Source organism: Chlorocebus sabaeus, chromosome 11 (genome assembly GCF_047675955.1).
Source record: "Chlorocebus sabaeus isolate Y175 chromosome 11, mChlSab1.0.hap1, whole genome shotgun sequence".
NCBI lineage: Eukaryota > Metazoa > Chordata > Mammalia > Primates > Cercopithecidae > Chlorocebus > Chlorocebus sabaeus.
Window position 1 is genome coordinate 95,313,752 of NC_132914.1, and position 20,214 is coordinate 95,333,965.

Sequence of the window (20,214 nt, forward strand, 5' to 3'; positions counted from 1 at the left end):
CTCAGGTGAACTTGCATCCCAAATTAATAAAAATTCAAACCCTTGCTCCTTTCCAGATCTAGTGATTCTTTTGACACATAAACCTTGGAGATTAGATTATATCTTTGTTATTCAAGAAAAGAAAAACATTGATTTTTTAAAAAACAAAAGTTCTTCTTGCTGATCAAAAACAAAATGGTGGATGAGTTGCAGCAGTTATATTTTTGTCTCTGTGTTGTTTTACAGTGAAAATCATGGTTAAAATTTCAACTGCCTTCTGATACAATAAAGATTCCAAACATGGGCATTTCAAAACTTCATGCAAAGGCAAATTGTGGTGGGGGTGATCAATTTATAAAAGAAAAAAAAAAATCTCTCTGCTTGCCTTAAAAGAACACACATGAGAGATAGACACTGGAACTAGAAGAATAGCTTTGTGATTAGCACAGCATCAAAACGATAGATATGGAACACGTCAGCATATAACACACAAATAAATATATATTTGGACTTTATCACATAAGCTTATTCATTTACTCAACAGTGAATAAAGTATTTGCAGTGGGTTAAGCAAAATGGTAGGTGTTAGAAAACAATGGTGAACCCTGCCCTCGAGTGACAGCAGTCTAGTATGAGATGATAGGATTGTATGAGACATACTGAAAGATTAGTCATTGTTTATCTGAAATTCAAATTTAACTCAGTGCACTGCATTTTTACCTATTAAATTTGGTAACCTTAATAGAAGGTAAATGGGCAATTTCTTCTTTTTTATTGTTATTTTTCAGAGACAGGGTCTTGCTCTGCTGCCCAGGCTGGAATGAGGGGTGCAATCATAGCTCACTGCAGCCTCTAACTCCTGGGCTCAAGTGATCCTCCCACCTCAGTCTCCCAAGTAGCTGGGATTACAGGCCAGAGCTACCACACCCAGCAGCAATTTCAATATAATATGATATATTGAAGTGATAAGAGTGATCTGAACATTAAAGAAGTACATAAGGATATCTCTTTGAAATATTTATTTTATTTCCTTTGGATACATACCCAGAAGTGAGACTGCTGGATAATATGGTAGTTCTATTTTCAATTTTTTGAGGCATCTTCCTATTGCTTTTGATAATCTACCAATTTACATTCCTACCAACAGTTCTCTTTTTGCCACATTCTTGCCAACATTTGAGAAGAGCCATCCTAACAGGTGTGAGGTAATATCTCATTGTAGTTTTGATTTGCATTTCCCTGATGATTCATGATGTTGAGTACCCCTTTTCATATACCTGTTGGCGATCTATCTTCTTTGGGAAAATGTCTCTTCGCCTCCTTTGCTCATTTTGTAATCAGGTTACTTGTTTTTGTTTGTTTTGTTTTGTTGTTTGTTGCTATTGAGTTTTATGAGTTTCTTATACATTTTGGATATTAACCCCTTATCATATATATGATTTGTAAATATTTCTTCCCATTCCATAGACTGCCTTTTCATTTTTTTATTGTTTCCTTTGCTATGCAGAAGCTTTTAAATTTAATGTAGTCCTACTTGTTTATTTTTATTTGTGTTATCATGTTTTTGATTTCATAGTCAAAAGATCACTGCCATGTTCACTGTGGCATTATTTGCAATAGCCAAGATATGAAAACAACCTAAGTGTCCATTAACAGATAAAATGATAAAGAAAATGTGGTGTGTAAATACACAATGGAATATTATTCAATCATAAAAAAGAAGGCAGTCCTGCCTTTTGCAACAACATGGATGAACCTGGGGAACATTAAACTACATGAGAGAAGCCAGGCTCAAAATACATATACAGCAGGATCTCACCTCTAAGTGAAATCTAAGTAATTCGGGTTCATACAAGTAGAGAGTTGAATAATAGTTGCCAGGGAAAGGAGGGTGGGAGAAATGGGTAGATGTTGCTCAAAGGGCACAAACTTTCAGTTATAAGATGAATAAGTTCTGAGGATCTAATGTATAGTATCGTGACTGTATTTTATAATACTATGTTATTCACTTGAAATTTGCTGAAAGAACAGACCTTAAGTGTCCTCATGCCACTCCCCCACCACACACACAAAATGGTGATGGGCATGTTGATCAACCTGATTGTGTTTATCATTACACAATGTATATAAATATCAAATCATCATGTTGTCACCTTAAATATATACAATTTTTATTTGTCAATCACACCTCAATAAAGCTGGGGGAAAAAAAAGAAGTGCATAAGGAGGTACAGGTAACCCTGACTTTGAAATTGGGATCTGAAAGATAAATAGGAGTTAACCAAGAAAAGAGAAAGAGGTAAGTGATTCCAAGAGAAAAGGCAAGTGCAACATCCGGGAGGAGAGAAAGAGACTGACACATGTCTATCATCGTTGTTCAAAATAAATGGGCATAAGGTGATGAAGCAGGAGAGATTGGCAGATGCCAGACCACAGGGAACCTCTAAAGACATTTGGATGTTGTATTTAGGACAAAGGAAAGTTTTAAAGGTTTCTAGGCAGAGGCATTTTATGATCAGATGTGTCATGTAGGAAGATTATTCTGGATGAATGCTGGAAAATAGATAGACATCTGGCAAGACTGGAGGCAAGGAAACCAGTTGAAATAATATGCTTAAGGGACACTAAAGGAGCTAAAATCTTAACCAAACTATGAACTAAAATCTTAGCAGTAAGAAGTGTACATCTTAGTCTAAATATAGATATATAAAGACCCAACAAGTCTATGAATAGGTATTATTATTCCTGTTTTATAAATGAGGAACATGAGATTTAGAGAAAAATAAATAAATAATTGGCCTGTAAAGCTAGTAACTGGTGTAGTAAGGATGATATCCAGGTCTGGAGGATAAGCCATGGGCTGTGAGATGGTGCCACTGACCATGACTGGAAATACAGAAGAGGGTATACATTTGTGAGAAAAGTGCTGGGCTCCTTTTACACTTACTGAATTTCAAGTGCCTATGATACCTGAGGGCAACTGGATAGATGGATTTAGAGCTCATCTCGAGATGAGGATTGGCGAGATGAGCTCATCTGGAGACAGGGATTGGGGAGATGAATCATCAGCCACGCAATTATAATGGAAACTCTAAGAGTATAGATAAGGTGGATTACAGAGTGAAACTAGAAATAGCCCTAGGGAAGAATCTTGAGAAACCCAACATTTAAGGGTCAAGTGTGGCCAGGACAGTAGAAAAAAGCCCCAAGAGTATGGTGTCAAACAAGTCAAGTGCTATGGACTGAATGTTTGTGTTCATCCAGCCAAATTCACGTACTGAAATCCTAACCCCCAAGTTGATGATGTTAGGAAATGGGGCTTCTGCGAAATGACTAGGTCACGAGGGTAGAGCCCTCATGAATGGGATTAGGGTCCCTATAAAAGAGGCCCAGAGAGCTACCTTGCCCCTCCACAAATGAGAATACAGTAAGAAGACACATGTATAAGAAAGTATGCCCTTATTAGATACCAGATCTGCTGGTCATATATTCCTAAGCCTCAAGAACTGTGAGAAATAAATTTCTGTTGCTTATAATCTACCCAGTCCATGGTAGTCTGTTACAGCAGCTCAGATGGACTAAGACAAAATTGGTACTAAGAAGTAGAAGCACTGGCTGGAGGCCATGGTTCACGCCTGCAATCCCGGAACTCTGGGAGGCCGAGACAGGTGGATCACTTGAGGTCAGGAGTTTGAGGTCAGCCTGGCCAACATGGTGAAATCCCATCTCCACAAAAAATACAAAGATTAGCTGGGCGTGTCGGTGCATACCTGTAATCCCAGCTACTTGGGAGGCTGAGGCAGGAGAATTGCTTGAACCGGGGAGGTGGAGGTTGCAGTGAGCAGAGATCACACCACTGCCATACTCCAGCCTGGGTGAAAGAGTGAAGGAGACTCAGTCTCAAAAAAAAAAAAAAAAAAAGAAAGAAAGAAAGAAAGAAAGAAAAAGAAGAAAGAAGAAGAAAAAGAAAGAAGAAGAAGAACTGCTATACAAATACCTAAAAATGTAGATCTGGCTTTGAAACTGGGTAATGAGTAGAAGGTGGAAGAGTGTTGAGCTGAATGCTAGAAAAAACCTGTATTGCCATAAACACACTAAGGACAATTCTGGTTAGGGCTTAGGAAGGTTATAGAGAAAGCCTCAATCTTCTTAGAGAATATCTGCGTGGTTGTAAACAGAATGTTGGTAGAAATATGGATGATAAAGTTTATTTTGATAAGGTCTCAGATGGAAATACAACCACTTAGGTATTCACTATTTGAAACTAGAGGAAAGGTGATTCTTATAAAGTGACAAAAAGTGCATCATGTTCATGTCCTAGTTTTTTGTGAAGGTAAACTTGTAAGTAATAAAACTCACAAGATATTTGGCTGAAGAAAAGTCTAAGCACAGTGTTGAAAGAGTAGCTTGGCTTCTCTTGAATGTTTGTAGTCAAATGCAAGAAAAGAAAAATTATTTAAAGATGGATTTTTTTTAATTAATAGGAAGCCAATCTTAAAGATTTGGAAAATTCACAACCTGGCCACACTCTAAGGAATGAGGGAGTATGTTTAGGAGACAACACCAAGGATGTTGTGAAACAACCTTTTGATAAGATTAAAATTGTACTGGTAGAAACCAGGCACTATTCATCAACACAATGGAAGAATGACCCCAAGGGCATTTAAAGACTGTGGGGGTTGTCCTTCTCATCACAGGCCCAGAATATCAGGGCATTGGAGGCAAAAGGATTTCAAGGCTCTGCTTCTCTCATCCTTGCCCAGTGATCCCAGGCAGTTCACCCAGATGCAGCATGGACCAAGGTGGCTGCCCCCTCAAGAAGGCACAGACGATAAACCTTGGTGACAATCATGTATTGCCATTTCTACTGACCTATAGATTGTACAAAATATGAGGGTATGGCTATCGCCATCTAGATTGTGAAGGATGGAGCCACCAAGGAGAGTGTTAACTTCAGGGTAGGGCTATCAGAATCCCCACTAGGGCAATACTTAGTGGCACCATAGGGTTAAGACCACCATGGTAACTTCAGACCATTAGAGCCACCAGCCTGAAATTCCACATGGGAGAACCACTGGCACAAAATTCCCACCTATGAGGGGCTGCAGCATAGGCTGCACCTATCATAGCTGTGGGTGGGACCACCCAGAGCTCTGAGGGCCCAATCCTTACTGCAGTGTGTTTGGAAGGTTACATATCAATTCAAAAAACATTATTCTGGAGCCTTAAGATTTTTTAACGTATTTTTAAATTTCTTTGGCTTTTGGGATATAAGTGATTTTTGGTTACATGGATGAATTGTATAGTAATAAATTCTGATATTTTAGTGTACCCATCACCCAAGCAGTGTACATTGTACTCCGTGTGTAGTTTTTATTCCTCATCCACCTTCACCCTCCCTCTTCTGAGTTTTAAAAGTCCATCACTCTGTATGCCTTTGTGTACTCATAGATTAGCTCCCACTTATAAGTGAGAATACATGATATTTGGTTTTCCATTCCTGAGTTACTTCACTTAGAATAATGGTCTCCAGCTCCATCCAGTTTGCTGCAAAATATATTATTTTATTCCTTTTTATGGCTGAATAGTATTCCATGGTGTTTATATACCACATTTTATTTATCCACTTATTAGTTAATGGGCACTTAGTTTGGTTCCATATCTTTGCAACTATAAGTTAGGCTGCAATAAGCATATGTGTGCATGTGCCTTTTTCATACAATAACTTATTTTCCTTTGGGTAGATACCCAGTAGTCGTATTGCTTAATCGAATGGTAGATCTACTTTTAGTTCTTTAAGACACTGGAGCCTTAAGATTTAATATTGTTTGCTCTGTTGGGTTTTGGACTTGCTTAGGACCTGTCAACTCCTTCCTTCTTCCTGTTTTTCTCTTTTGGAGTGGGAATGTCTATCCTATGTCTGCCCTGTCATTGTGTTTTGGAAGCACATAACATGTTTGATTTCATAGATTCACAGCTAGAGCTATTTGACTTAGAATAACTCATACCTTGAGATTCACCTATATCTTATTCAGATTATATTTAGATAAAACTCTAGACTTTAGACTTTTGAGACAATGCTGGAACAAGTTAAGACTCTGGGGGCTACTGGGATGGAATGAATGTATTTGGATATTAAAAGGACTGCAATTTGGGGAGACCAAGGGCAAAATGCTATGGTCTGAATGTTTGTAGCCCTCCAAAATCCATAAGTTGAAATCCTAATCCCAAGGTGATAGTATTAAGAGATAAGGCCTTTGGGAGGTGATTGTGTCATGAGGGTGTAATCTTTATGAATGGATTTAGTGTCCTTTTAGGTGAGGCCTCAGAGAGCTACCTTGTTCCTTCCTTGATGTGAGGATTCAGCAAGAAGTTGCCCTTTATGAAGCAGAGAGTAAGACCTCACTAGACATCAGAGCTGCTGGTGCCTTAATCTTGGACTCCTTAACCTCAAGAGTATGAGAAATAAATTTCTGTTGTTCATAAGCTACCTACATCATGGTATTTTCTCATATTAGTCTGAACGGAACATTCCAAGATGTAGGTAGTGTCAGCATTATAATACGAATTATGTGAGATGTGCTAATTGGAGAGGAAATTCCGAAGGTCAATCTGTTGTATATAGCAGAAGACAAAAATGTTAAAGCTAATTGAAAGAAAAAGAGTTAACTTAGTAAATTTAGGGGTAGAATATACTGGTGCACCGGAAAAGACAATTAAAACAGGAGAAAGAAGATGGTGGAAGTGTGAACTGCTGTGCCTTCTTGCCAGCCCAGCAATAAGGCAAGTCTAGAACACAGTGGGAGTGTGATCCAGTAGGGTTAAGGTTAATTTTAATAAAGACTAAATTTTACATGTTAATAAAGTTCAATAAAGATCAAACTCACTTCTGGTTGACCTAGTCATGGGGGTCTCCACTACATGCTGTTGGTATTATTATGAAAAACAAACACAGACATGGAGCTATTTTCAGTCAAGTTTGTTCTGCCTTAAGGGAAAGTTTGGGAAGGTGCTGAAAGGAGGGAGGAGAGGACTGTGTGCTGCAAACTAAAGGTGTCATCAGGACAGAAAAAATTTAAGCTCTCCCTAAAGAAATTAAATTGAGCCTACCTGCTGGAGAGCTTCTGGGTACAGCACTAATCTGTTGTTCTCCTATTGTCTTTGAACAAACTATGCACAATTGTAAAATGTACTGTTAAGAGAGGAAGAGCACCCCTACAAAGAGCTGGAAGACAAAAGGGCTACATCCTCAGTGTAAGAGTAAATGAGAAATAAACTCACAACACAGAAAGGGACGGTGAAGAAGTGTCTCCATCTTGGCAATTTGTGAAGAGGAGATTAAAAACCCTCCCCTAGGTATATGAGCCAAAGCACAGGCTTTGGTCCGAATTCATACCATCAGTGTAGCCAAAAAAGACCTCAAGCAGAAAATGTAGTTTAAAGTGATTTCAGGTTAGTGGACCCAGTGACTGGCAGAAAGAAGGAAACTCAAATCCTTCGGAGAAGTTGGTATCAACCCAGGCTTACAGTGATTTGAAATGCCATGAATTATAAAATATGTTAAAATGTGAAAAAAAAAATCTTAAAGTGTATGCAATAATGTAGTTATTTCACCCTTATACCAGTTGGCCTGGAAGGAACTGTGGGTTTCACCTGATGACCTGTGAAGTTAGCTTAGGATCAGAACTTTTAATGGGCTGCCCTAGGATCAGAGCTTAGACTGTTTTTACTGTCTTAGTCTCATTTAGCAGCATTGGGCCTACCCAAAAGGAATACTGAGAACAGAACAGGAAGTCAACAACTTGAGTCAATAATCAGGGTAACTGGCACCTTTAGGCCATACTTGTTCCAGTTCAAAAGAATTCTCAGGACAGGTGTGTGTCTCTGGGTTCACTGCAGAAACCAGATCACACACTTCTTCCAAGAAGTCTATAAAATAAGAACTAAAGAAATTCAATGGGTTTAACAACTACGTCACTACTCCTCTTTCCAAGAACAATTTTGATGGAGTTGGAAAGAAAGAAGAAAAAATGCACTGGGTTGAAGTTGTAAAGGAGGTTAATAATCAGGTAACATGTAGAACAAAGTAATAATCATCTCCGTTCTAAAGGAGAGGACAGAAATTTTAATTCCCAAACATGGTATCTGTCCATTTTCTCTATTACTTAAGGTCAAGATAATGCATTCCTATAAAACTTGCTGGGGATTTCACTGGTGAAGGAACCTAGTCTAAAAGCATTTGCTGTTTCCAACCAAAGGCTCTTGAAATGAAGGATTTATTTATGAATGTGTAATTTAGGTGTTTTAAACTGGACCACTGAAGAGGCATAATAAATTCTTGAATGTTAAGTGATGTTTACCTTTTTGGTTCACTGTGAAAGAATGTTTAAATTAATTCAATTTGCTTTATTCCACTGACTAACATTCATGTATATCTTAGAGTCTAGTATGTATCTAGTTAACATCAAAGTGCTCTTTAAAAATTTTCTTCAATCACATTCTCAACTGTCACTGTCCTCTACCACCCTCACATTATTATTCTAAATTAGTGAAGTCTTGTTGCCCATGTAATAACTGTGTTTAGACATACACAGAATATTTCTTAAAGTTCTAAACTCTAAGATTTCCAAACCTGAAGAAAATATAAAATAGGTGTTATCCTTGCTACAGGAGTTGCCCGGCAAAAGATCCTATTTCCCTCTTCTCCATAGAAGCAAAAGTCATACAGATATGTTAGAGTTAGTGGTTCATGTTTTTTGTGTAGAGGATATATTTTATTCTGGTTTTGCCACTCTAGCCAGAGAAATGTTTTGAACTTGTCTCCCTAAGTAAAATAAAACTGGTAGGGCTAATAGTAGGAGGTCTTAGGAGAAAGTTGGCCAATAAAAACCTCATCTCCCACTTCCGATATAACAGCCCTAGTAGAGAGGACCTTAAAAAGTTAAGACTGGGTTAGTGCATCAATAAGATAGCAGAAAAAGAATTTTCAGTGTTCATCCTCTTGCAGAAATATCAATTTAAATAACCATCCATGTAGAAAACTTCCTCAAAGGGTTAAGAGATATAGCATCTGGATGGGGTGCAGAAATAAGAAAAAAAACATTGAAGAGTGTAGGACAGGTTCACATTATTTACCTCACCTTTCCACCAATCCCAGGAAGCACAGCATGAAGGGAGGTACTCTCCACATGGAGGAAAGAAAGTGAACATTCAACTTTGCTGCAGATCCAAGCACTAGGCCTGCTCTAGTAAACAATAGTACCAAGCCAGCCTCCATAGAATCAGGACTCAAGCCTGCCACAGTGTCAGTCTGACCTCCACTGCCCCAGGCTCCAGGTTTGCACCCATGGTTTGAGGCACCAAGCCCACCCCTGCAGACCTAGGTTCAAGGACCATCCTCACAGACCCAGTCACCAGGCCCACCCACATGGACCCAGACTACAGTCCTGCCCCAGTAGACCCAGGTTCCATACCCACCCCCATAAACTCAGGCACCAGGCCAGTCCCTGTGGATCTAGGCACCAGTCCAACCTGCCCAAGGACTCCAGCAGCAAGTCTGCCCATGAACCCCATTAGCCAATCTGCCGAGAATCTCTAGAAGGGTTTTTCCTGTCAAAGGCAGCTTACAAAAATGGGGAGAGGGGCTTGCTTCTTCAGATGTGCAGAAACCAACACAAGACTACAAAGATTACAAATAATCAAGGAAACATGACACTATCATAGGAACAAAATTAAGTACCAGGAGCTGATCCTAAAGAAATGGCAATTTGTGAACTCCCTGAAAAGAATTAAAATAATTATCTTAAAGAAGCTCAGCGAATTCTAAGAGAACACAGACAACTACAAGAAATCAGGAAAACAATACACAAACAAATGAAAAGTTCAACAGAGATTCAAACCATAAAAAAGAACCAACAAGTTCTGGAGATAAAGAACACAATGACTGAACTGAAAATTTTCATTGAGAGCCTCAACAGCATACTCTATCAAGCAGAAGAAATAATTAATGGGCTGAAAGACAGGTTATATGAGACAACTTTACCCAGTCAGAAGACAAAATGAAAAAAAAAAATGAGGAAAGCCTAGGGGACCTGAGACAATGTCAAGTAAACCAAGATTTGGATTATAGAGATCTCAGAAGAAGCAGAGAAAAAGACAGGGACAGAAAGCTTATTTAAAGAAATAATGACAGAAAATGTTCCAATTTGAAGAGGGAAATAATCATTTATATCCATGAATCCCGAAAAACTCCAACACATTAAACATATAGAGGGGGTTCACCAAAACATATTATAATCAAATTCTTCAAAGTCAAAGAGCAAGAGAGATTTTTGAAAGCAGCAAGAGTGAATTGCTTATACAAGGGGTGATTTCCAAGTGACTGTAAGTGGATCTCTCAGCAGAAATCTTGCAGGCTTGGAGAGAGCGAATGATATATTCAAAGTGCAGAAAGAACACACAAAAAAGAACATTCAAGCAAGAATACTATACTCTACAAATCCGTTCTTCAGAAACAAAAAAGATAAGGACTTTCCTAGACAAACAAAAGCTGAAAGAGTTCATCTCCACTATGTCTGCCTTAGAAGAAATGCTAAAAGGAGTTCTTAAAGTTGAAAGAAAAAGGTTCTAACTAATGACATGATAAGTTGTGAAAGTATAAAACTCACTGTAAAAGGTAAGAATATAGTTATATTTACAATATGTAAATACTGTAATGTTAATAAATCACATTTAGGCCGGGCGCGGTGGCTCAAGCCTGTAATCCCAGCACTTTGGGAGGCCGAAGCGGGTGGATCACGAGGTCAGGAGATCGAGACCATCCTGGCTAACATGGTGAAACCCCGTCTCTACTAAAAAATACAAAAAACTAGCCGGGCGTGGTGGCGGGCGCCTGTAGTCCCAGCTACTCGGAGGCTGAGGCAGGAGAATGGCGTAAACCCGGGAGGCGGAGCTTACAGTGAGCCGAGATCGGGCCACTGCACTCCAGCCTGGGTGACACAGCGAGACTCCGTCTCAAAAAAAAATAAAATAAAATAAAATAAATCACATTTAACTCTTTAGTATAAACATCAAAGACAAAATTACTTTTAAAGTGTAACTACAATAATTTATTAATGGATACACAATATAAAAATATGTAAATTGTGACATCAATAACATAAAATGTGGAAGCAGAAGTTACCATGTAGAGTTTTTGTATGCAGTAGAAATTAAGTTGTTATCAGGTTAAAATACACTGTTACAACTGTAAGACTTTATGTAAGCCTCCTGATAACCACAAAAAAAATATCTGTACAAAATATCTTGTAAATATCTTTACAAAAGTAAAGATAAAGAATTCAAAAACATAATACTAAAAAAAAAGCCTAAATTATTAAATCACAAATTAAAACAAGAGGGGAAGAAAGAAAAAAGGAACTATAAAACAGTCAGAAAAAAATTAACAAAATGATAAAAATAAGTTCTTATTTATCAATAATTATTTAAATTTAAATGGATTAAAGTTGGCTATATGGATGAAATAATAACAAGATCCAACTATATGCTGTCTACAGGAAACTTACTTTAAAGACACACATGGACTGAAAGTGAAAGGATAGAAAAGATATTCCATACAAATGATAACCCAAAGAGAGCAAGAACAGCTATATTTATCAAACAAAACAAACTTTAAACCAAAATCTGTTACAGGAGACAAGGTCATAATAAAATGATAATGGAGTCAATTCATCAATAGAATATAATGATTGTAAAAATATATGCACCCACCATTAGACACCTAAACACATAAAGCAAATGTTAACAGAACTAAAGGGAAAAATAGACAGCACAACAATAATAGTAGGGGACTTCAACACCTCATTTTCAACAACGGATAGATCATCCAGACAGAAAATCAATAAGGAAACAGTGGACTTGAACAACATTATACATCAAATGGACCTAATAGACATGCACAGCACATTCAATCCAACAACGGCAGGCTGTACATTCTAAAGTTCACATAAAACATTCCCATGACAGATCATATGTTAGACCACAAAGCAAGTCTTAACAAATTTAAGAAGATTGAAATCATATCAGGTATCTTTTCTGACCATAGTGCTTTGAAACTAAAATCAATAACAGGAAGAAAATTGGAAAACTCAAATATGTTGAAGTTACACAACACACTCCTAAACTCCTAGGTCAAAGAAGAAACAAAAAGGAAAAACAAAAAAAACTTAAGACGAATAAAAATGTAAATACACCTCAACAAACTAGAGAAAGACAAATAAACTAAACCTGAGTTAGCAGAAGGAAGGGAATGATAAAATTCAGAGCAGAAATAAATAAAATAGACAATAGAAAAAAATAGGAGGACCAATGAAACTATAAATTGGTTTTTTTTAAAAGATAAAATGGACAAACTCTTAGCTAGACTAAATAAGAAAAAATGAAAGAAGACTCAAAGAAATAAACTACAAATAAAAGAGCAAACATTACAAATGATACCACAGGAAAAAAAAATTACACTTGTTCATGTTGTCTGATCTTTGTAAGATCATAAGAGATTACTATAAGCAATCATATGGCAAAAAAATTGGATAACCTAGAAGGAGTGAATACATTTAGAAAAAAGAGCCTAACAATATAGAATAATGAATAAAAAGAAAATATTAACAAACCAAAAATGAGTAAGATTAAGTCAGTAATCAAAACCCTCACCACAAAGAGAAGCTCAGGACTTGACGGCTTCAGTGGTGAATTCTACCAGACATTTAAATAAGCCTTAGCAGCTATGCTTCTCAAACTTTCCAAAAATGATTAGGGAACCCTTTCAAAACCATCATACAAGGCCACCATTACCTTGATACCAAAGCTAGATAAGGACACTGTATGAAAAGAAAGTTACAGGCCAACATCTATGATAAATATAGCAGCAAAAATCCTCTACAAAATACTAACAAACAAAATTCAATAGTACAACAAGATTAGACAACATGAACAAGGGGGATTTATCCCTAAGATATAAGGATGGTTCAACATACAAAAATAAATATACCAAATTAACCAAAAGGAAGGACAAAAGCCATATGGTAATCTCAATAGATGCAGAAAAAGCATTTGATAAAACTCAACACTCTTTCATGATGAAATCTCTCAACAAATTAGGAATAGAAGGAATATACCTCAACATAATAAAGGCCATATATGACAAGCTCACAGCTAACATTATACTCAATGGTGAAAAGCTTAAACCTTTTTCTCTAAGATCAGAAACAAGAAAAGTATACCTACTCTTGTCACTTCTACTCAACACAGAACTGGAAGTCCTAGCTAGAGCAATTAGTCAAGAAAAAGAAATAACACACATCAAAATTGTAAATGAAAAAGTAAAATTATTTCTGTTTACAGGTTACATTGTCTTCTTTATAGCAAAACCTAAAAGCTTCACCAAAAAGAAACCTATCAGAAACAATAAACAAAATTCAATAAAGTTTCAGGGCACAACAAAATCAACATATAAAAATTCATTGTCTATACACTAGCAAGAGCAATTAGAAAAATCAAGAAAACAATCCCATTTACAATAACTATAATACATCCTTTAAGGGGTTAATATCTAAAATATATACAGAGCTCAAACAACTCAATGGTAATAAAATAACTCAATTTTAAAATGGACAAAGAATCTGAATAGACATTTTTCTAAAGAAGACATAAAAGTGGACAACACGTATTTGAAAAATACTCATCACTAATCATTAGGGAGATGCAAATTAAAACCACAGTGAGATATCACCTCACACCTGTTAGAATGGCTGTTATCAAAAAAAATAAATAAAAGATAAGTGTTGGTGAGGATGTGGAGAAAGGGGCACCCTTGTACACTGTTGGTGGGAATGTAAATTAGTACAGTCATTATGAAAAATAGTATGGAGGTTTCTCAAAAAACTAAACTCAAACTACCATATCATTCAGACATCCCACTACTGAGTAAATATATTCAATGGAAATAAAATCGGTATCTTGAAAATGTATCTGCATTCTCATGTTTATTGCAGCATTATTCACAATATCCAGGATATAGAATCAGCCTAAGTGTTCATCAACAGATGACTGGATTTAAAAAAATATAGTATATATCATATATACAATTAAATATTATTCAGTCTTAAAGAAGAAAAAAAACTTGCCATTTACAACAATATGGATAACCTGGAGGACATTATTCTAAGTGAAATAAGCCAGGCACAGAAAGACAAATATCATATGATTTCACTTATATGTGGAATGTAAAAAAGTAGAACTCATAGAGGCAGAGAGCAGAATGGTGGTTGGTAGGGTTTGGGGAGCATGGGGACAATAAAAAGATGTTGGTCAAAGTGTACAATGTTTACATTAAACATAATAACTTCTGGAGATCTAATGTATAGCATGATGACTATGGTTAATAATACTATATCAGATACCTAAAATTTCCTAAGAGTGGATCTTAAAAGTTCTCACCACAAAAAAAGGTAACTAGGTGAGGTGGTGAATATGTTAATTAGCTTGATAGTGATTATAATTTCTCAGCATATATATATATATATATATATATCTCAAAGCATCATGTTGTATATCTTAAATATATACACTTGCATTTGTCAATTATACCTCAATATAACTGGAAAATAAAGAAGGAAATAAATCAATTTTTAAAAAAAAATCAGAGCTGCTTTTATTCACTGGGGACCAAAGGTCAGAGGTCAGAGTCCCAGGCAGAGATAGGAATGTGGTGACGTGCATCTTACTGGAGTCACCTGATACTCTGAGACTCAAGTTGACTTCTCATGACTTCCTGTATAAGAATGTGGCAAACAACTGAAAATGGGAACACAGCAGCAGCCAAATCCCTGTCCAAAAAAGATTCATTTGTATCACATCCATTGCTATCTACTTTCTTTCTGAGAAAAACATCTAGGTTGTAAGAAGTGGTACTTTCAGGTCAGAAATAAGAGGAACAAATGAGTTAATGAGTACCTTGTCTCTATTTTCCTTTCGTTGTATAGCCATCAAATCAGTAGGCTTCTTTTCCCTTTTAAATTTTTTGCTTGATAAACACTGAATTGAAATGGATACCTTGGGCTATGCTTCAACTACTCGATCATTTGCAAAAATAGAATTTTTAAACATTGTGTAGTTTCATTTGCCTGGCTGGTGAGCCCCAAAGTTAGAATATTATGAGTGCCTTATTGTATTAATTTCCTATTGCCACCATAACAAATTACTACACTCTTGGTGGTTTAAAACAGCACAAACTTATTCTTTCATAGTTCTGGAGGTCACAAATCCAAAGTCAGTATCACTGGACCAAAATCAAGGTGTCATCAGGGCCACACTTCCTTCAGAAGTTCTAGGAGAGAATTTGTTCCCTGACTCTTGCAACTTCTGGTTGCAAGCATTCCTTGGTTTGTGGCTACATCACCCCAAATCTTCAAGGCCAGTGTCTTGAAATCTTTCTCTGTTCCATCGTCATATCACCATCTTCATTGTATGTGATCACCATCTTCATTGTATGTGTCAAATTTCCCACTGCCTTTGTGTTATAGACGCCTAGGATTGTATGTATCCTTATAAGGCTCCTTGGAACCCCAGAGACTAATCCAGGACAATCTCTCCATCTCGAGTCTTAATTTAATCATATTCACAAGGGCCTTTTTTGCCCATATAAGGTAACTGTCACAGGCTCTAGTGATTAGGACATGAAGATCTTTGAAGGCACGTTTTTCAATCTACCATACTCACTTCTTACCTATTATCTCACAAATACAAAGTCAGGTAGATAGGTAGGTAGAGTTTAAACCCAAAACAAAGTAATAAGCTATTGGTTTATTCTTCTTCAAACCTTGCCATGAAAGTGGTAATATTCAATTATCTGGAAAATTCACCTGAGAGGAATTCTTTATTCACACAATGCTGAATGTATAAGATGTATTGAATAATTAAAAAAAAATCTCTCCAGTAGTTTGATTTCAAAGTACAGGATTTACTTTGGGTGAATATTTTGTCATCAGGCTTTAGAAAGAATGTAATAAAGAAAGATGCAAACAGAGAACTGGAATTATGCCGCAATCTCTAGTTGTGGTACACTTACCCTCACTATCTGTCAATTTAGGTAGGTGTGTGAGGAGAGGAGAAACAAAGGAATTGTCCAGCCTTGGACTTAAATTTCCTATAGAATTTTATCCTTAAATTTATCCTTAAATTCCCTATAGAAATGATGTGACAAAGCAAATGCCATTTGCTTTTATATTGGAAGAGGACACGAGTCCCTGGGGTAATAAAACTCAATTCAATTCAATTCGCAACCCAAGAGAGTATACAGAATTGGATTCAAAGTTAATCCATTCAGAATTTAAATACATTTTAATATCTTAAAATGTGTTGGTGAGTCATTCACACAAGATGGTGTGGTGGACAAGATTAAGGGGTAGAGATAGATCCGGGACAATATTATGCCCTTAGAGCCTACAACTCAAGAGGAACCCAAAGTGACCCTGAACCTCAAAGACAGGGAGGAGGAGAAATATTGCCCATAAGGCCCTCAAAAGGAAATCTTTGCTTTTTGTTTCTACCTTTTATTTCTATTCCCATTGAATATTTTCTAGTCCTATAATAAATTTGATGTTCTGAGTGGGTGAGGGTAAGAGGCACTCTGAGATATAGAGCAGAAAGCACTAAACAGAACAACAAATTCTCTCTCTCTCTCTCTCTCACACACACACACACACACACACACACACACACACACACAGCTTGGGAGGACTGTGTGAGGACATCCATGTACTATGCCTAGGGTAAAGTGACTCATGAAGCTAAATCATGCCGACGTTTCTAATTCCAGATCACCAGGGATTTAAATTGTACAATGAGGAAATGACTCATTGGATAACTTCCAGAGTTTTTCTTAAAATTTAATTGCAGCATACCTAACACTTTTATAAAATATATACATTTTACTTATGTTTCTTAGTCAAAATATTCCTCTAACCTTTTTTTCTTTTTTTAGTAAGTGACGAAAGTGTTCTTGTTGTAATTAATGAGAACAAAAATATTGGGGAAACATGCCTAAAGGCTTAAACTATAATTCTATTACTAATATATTCCCTTGGCTTGCCTTTTGAACTCTGCTGCCTCTTGCCTTGCAGCTGTGTTTAATGAGTAGAGAGATTATTCAAATGAGCCCACAGCAGAGCATTATTTCTGAGGCTCTAGCTATCTTGAGCAGGCATCTTCTCCTACAATCAGGCAGTAAAAGCAGACCATCACTCTTCAGTTCCCTGGCCATGTAAAATAATTCCGTAGACACCAGATCACATCCCTAGATTGGGAGAGAAGCTACTAATGATGCCGTGGTCTGACAAAAGGACAGCAGAAATAGCCTTCAAGGTGAAAAATGAGAAGGCACCTGCGCTAGGCTCTACCGTGCGTCAGCTTTCAATTTGTCACTACCTGTCAGTGATGGAGACTGTTAGTGGCTAATAATGAAAACATGCAGCCTTACAAAATAGTCTCTCTAAAAATCACTGTTTGTGGGCATATGGCCTTTGTCCCAATAACATCACAATGGGACTCACTGCAAATGGGCAGGCCAATGTTTAATAATTTTTAAGATGTTACAATGAGTTCCTACTCACGTAAGATTTAAAAGTCAGAACAACTCTCTAGGGGAGAAACCCCTGAGACAGTTACAAAGTTGCCAAGAAAATTTAATAAGAACTAATTTTGAGCTGATAAGCATTCAATCCAATATGGTGGGATTAAGCAATAAGAATTCTTCCTGGGAATTTACAGAGAGATAAGCATCTCATGAATAAGTAAATTCTGAAACAGGAGGCTACCGGGTGTTTATTGATTTTGAAATCATTTGTTTGAGAAATTGCCCTTGAGGAAAAACTATTATGGCTGATAATATAATAGTTATATTCAGAGACAACCTATTTCTTTGGCTGATGGCAGAATAGAAAGATTATCCACCCAATACAAAATTCATAAGCAAAACTTTAATCCACAAAATTCACTCATTATTCTAATCTTCCATTTCCTAATTCCTATAAATGTCCAGATAGAATTTTTAGAGTCAAAAATAAGTAAATGCCTAAATAAACAGAGCATCCAATTTACTAAATACTTTTGCTACAACTGGAATTGAAATGTTTTGCAAAAAGGCTGTGTCCAGAGACATTCAAAGGTTCATACGCATTCATACCAATCCTTTACACTATCTGAATCTACCTCTGCAACTGGGGATAATAATTATAATTTAGAGGGAACTTCTGTGTCATTTAAATATTTTCAAAACATTTTTTTTCAGTTTATCATTCTCACCAAAGTGAAAAAGCAAGAAAAATTCAATCACTTTTAACAATGGGGGAAGCATAAGTTTTATGGTAAGTTCTGAGTTAGGCAGAAAATTTCATCACAAAAATCTTGTGTTTACTAATAATTGGGTGGTCATTTTTTTCCTGAACATTCCTCATAAAGGATAGCTCCCAGTTGCCCCCTTTTTTGACTGCTATCCAACATAAAGCAAGCTAACAGGATTCAATTTGGTTATCAATAAAGACGCAGTGGCTAGAACAATATTATCTTCCATGACAGTATCATGATGCATCAGTACCTGTATTGGGTTCCACATGAAAGTGAGCTTCCCATCCTCTCCTGCTTACATCTAGTCTCTGGGGAAGAATGAGTTCTCTTCATGGCAAACTCTCCCTCTCTCTGTCCTCTTAATTCCCTCCTTCCTGTATCTTCCAGGACCATACTGCATCAGTTGTGCCCTCTTCTAGATTTATCCTTGCCCCTTCTGTTTGCTCTTTCTCCTTAGTCTATTAAGAAGTGACCTGACTTCATTAAAAAATAAAACCAACCTCTCTCAATTTGCTAACTCATCTTCATCCACACATGACTTGCCAGATTCTTGAGTAACTACACTCTAGTCTCCACTTGTGACTCATCAGGCTGCTTCATTCTTTGATCCATTTTCCACCAGCACCAACACATGGAAATGTCTCCCAAGCCTCAATCATGCTTGACTGCCTCAGGTTCTCATCAACGTTTGATGCTATTGGTCACTGTATCAATCCTTCTCTCTGTCTTCCATGACCTGGTTCTCCTGCTCCTGCCAGGTTTGTTGGGCACTAAGGCCAAATGCCTCCCCAACTTCTCCTCCTGTATTAGTCTGTTCTCACACTGCTATAAGGACATACCCGAGACTGGGTGATTTATAAAGGAAAGAGGTTTAATTGACTTACATTTCCACAGGGCTGGAGAGGCCTCAGGAAACTTACAATCATGGCAAAAGGAGAAGCGAACATATCCTTCCTCACATGGCACCAGGAAGAAGAATGAGAGCTGAGCGAAGAGGGAAGCCCCTTATAAAACAATCAGATCTCATGAGCAGTTACTATCACGAGAACAAGATCGGGGAGCCACTCCCGTGATTCAATTATCTCCACCTGGTCCCTCCCATGATGGATGGGAATTATGGGAACTACAATTCAAGATGAGAATTAGGTGGGGACACAGCCAAACCATATCACCCTCTAAAGAAACAGTACACATCCTTCAAAGTCAACCTATAATGCCACATTGTCTGGAACGTTTCTTGACTCCATCCAAGAAAAGAATCATCCACACCTTGCACATATCTCTATAATACCTCTTCACACATCAAATGGAACTTCTGTTTATTAATTCACCAAATATTGTTGCATTTCTTCTTGATGTGAGGTTCTGGTTTTGGCATTTGGGACATTTTTGCAGAAAATGATCCCACTACTTAAAATGCCCTCCCCTCCAGCTTCTCAGGTACCCTCCTCCAAGATACTATTCAAAGCCACTTTTCCCATGAACACCCAGTGAATGCCCCAACCAAAGCAATGCCTTACATTTTTAAATGCTCACAACCATTAATTTGCATCTCCAACTCTTATCTGCTTTTTTCTATTTGTCAAGATTATCTGTATGCAGAATTTTTAACCTCTGTCTTCCTGTCTGACCTCGTCTCTGACTTTCCACCTCATCTGAGGACTTTGGCTTCCTTCTGCTCCTGGCAGTTATTCACTCCTACTGCCCAGAACTTGCTCCCTCAAGATCTTCACTTGACTTTTGCATTATTTACTTCCTTTGCATTATTCAGATTCAGGGCTCAGAGAAGCATCCCAGAACTCCTTTCCTGTCCCAGCTACTCTCAATCACATTACT

At 37.2% G+C, this 20,214-nt stretch overlaps 1 long non-coding RNA gene across 1 annotated transcript in view; it reads right to left on the minus strand.

Annotated features, from left to right (window-relative positions):
* LOC140712875 (uncharacterized) overlaps nt 1–19,207 on the minus strand; it is a 257,604-nt gene extending 238,397 nt beyond the window's left edge. The window contains exon 1 of the long non-coding RNA XR_012094686.1: nt 18,629–19,207. This is a non-coding gene — a long non-coding RNA (uncharacterized lncRNA). The remainder of the gene's footprint in view (nt 1–18,628) is intronic.
* Nucleotides 19,208–20,214: the final 1,007 nt, after the last annotated feature.